This window comes from Budorcas taxicolor, chromosome 23 (assembly GCF_023091745.1).
Source record: "Budorcas taxicolor isolate Tak-1 chromosome 23, Takin1.1, whole genome shotgun sequence".
Classification (NCBI taxonomy): domain Eukaryota; kingdom Metazoa; phylum Chordata; class Mammalia; order Artiodactyla; family Bovidae; genus Budorcas; species Budorcas taxicolor.
The window spans coordinates 3,669,422-3,671,515 of record NC_068932.1 but is presented as its reverse complement, the minus strand read 5'-3'; the positions used below and the strand labels follow the sequence as shown (position 1 = coordinate 3,671,515).

The following is a 2,094-nucleotide window of genomic DNA, read 5'->3' as shown; positions in this document are numbered from 1 at the left end:
AGAGATTCAGATAAATTTTGATTGAGGTAAATGGACAAGAGTTTGAGCAAACTTCAGGAGACAGTGAAGGACAGAGAAGCTTGGTGTGCTGCAGTCCATGGGTTTGCAAGGAGTGGAACACGGCTTAGCAACTGAACAATATCTATGGGTTTATATGTTTAAAACAATAAAATTTGGATTCTATTTTGCGTGAGAATACCTTTGTACCCCCAATTTCATAAAATGCAGAGAGGGTGGCAGTGGCGGGGGCCAAGGAGGCAGGTGGAGGAAGATGGTGGAACTGGATAAGAAGTACTGTGTGTACTGCCTGGTGGAGGTGAGCCCACTGCACTTCTGCTGCATCAACTGCAAGCGCATTGAGCTGTGTGCTCTGAGTGCTTCTCAGCTGGTACGGAGATCAGCCACCACTGCCGCTATCATGGCTACTGTTAGAAGGAAAAGCCAATTCTGATTCCATGTTGGACATGTTTCTTTGACATGTCGTTTTGTAGCTTTGGTTATTATAATCATACATAATGGCCTGCCTCAGAGAATTCAGCATCTCTGCCTGACTGTTAAGCTAAAGTGCCTTTGTTCATGATCCTGCCCACCTGTGGATGGCAAGAAGGAAGAAATTAACACATCTACTGCTTGAGACTTGCCATTCTAGGAGAAATTTGCAAGATTAATGGCTTTTGTACTTTGTTTCCCCTTCTCCTCCCATCTCTGATCCATAAAAGAACCTAGTATCCAGAAGAAGATAGTTATTTTGAGACATTAGTCTGCCATCTTCTTGGTCAGCCAAATCACCAAATAACACCTTGCCTCAACACCTCATCTCCAATTCATTGGCCTGTCATGCAGCCTGCAGAACAAGCTTGGACGCGGTAACACTATCAGCTGGTGGCCACAAGGACAGCTGCTGCTGGATGCCACTGAGCAGTTTAGCTTTGGAAACTGGGAGGATATGGCTGCTCACATCGAAGCTTTCCAGATTCCCCAGGAAGTATTGGCTGAGCAGCAACAGCTGGACTACCTGCCCCTGTGGGACACCTATAAGATAGAGAAGTATGATCAGGACACTGAGATGTTTATCAGCTGGCTCTCAACTAAGACTACCATGATGTGGAGATAGAGCTGAAGCTCACACTTACGGACATATGCCTGCAGACGCTCAAGGAGTGGCAGCAGTGCAAGAAAATCACAGGTGACTACAACTTGGTGCCTGCCTTCCTAGGCAAGGACAAGGAGGAGGAGGCTAAGCACAAGGTCACCAGGGAGGAGAAGAAGTTGTGATTGAAGCTCCAGCCACTCACACAGTTCATTTCCTGTGAGATATTTGACAACCTGTTCCATAACATGCAGAAAAAGAAGATGCTGTGCACCAAGATTTGGCAGCTGCAGTGGAACCGGCACAAAGGCATCACCAAGATGGAGGAGTTGGCTAAGCGTGAGGTGGCCCAGCACGAGTGCAAGAAGAGGAAAAAAGATTGAGGCAGGCACCAAGTGAGGTGAGGAGGATGGCTAGGATGGCAAGATCACTACCATCCAGAACCTGCCTGGCTTCAAGCTCCTACTGGATGATGAGAAGGTGCTCTCCAGCTCACTGAACTTGATCCCCGTGTGCTGCATGACCCTGAAGACCATCATCTTCAAGGACCACCTCCATAAGTGGCAGACATCCCCTCTAAGAGCCAGCTTCTGGGCTATCTGGACAAAGTCCTCAAGAAAAGGATTTTAAACTTCTCCATGGAAAGTATATCCAGGGATCCTTCCTAAAGCTGTAGCTGTGAAAGCTGGAATGATGCTGTAAATCTTGTGAGCCAAAATGGCATGGGGTGTAGGAAGAGGGGTGGAGAGGAAACACTTTTTTCCTCCATTATTGCTCATTTTTAACAAATTGAGTTTATTAATTTTTTCCCTTAGGATTTAAATTCTTTATATGGTTCTCTGAAGAAGCAACAGTAACAATCTTATGTCAATCAAGGAGACAGATACATGTATATTTTAACTTAGTCTTAAACCTAGTACTTTAAAATGACAATTGCCTTTAAGTGTTCAATTTGGAGAATATTATGATGAAATTTGGAAATTCATGTTTATTTGTGACTTTGT

General features: G+C 44.9%; 1 pseudogene; it reads left to right on the top strand.

The window, feature by feature from the left end:
- Positions 1–271: 271 nt before the first annotated feature.
- LOC128068052 (transcriptional adapter 2-beta-like) lies at positions 272–1,758 on the top strand (annotated as a pseudogene).
- The last annotated feature ends 336 nt before the right edge of the window (positions 1,759–2,094 follow it).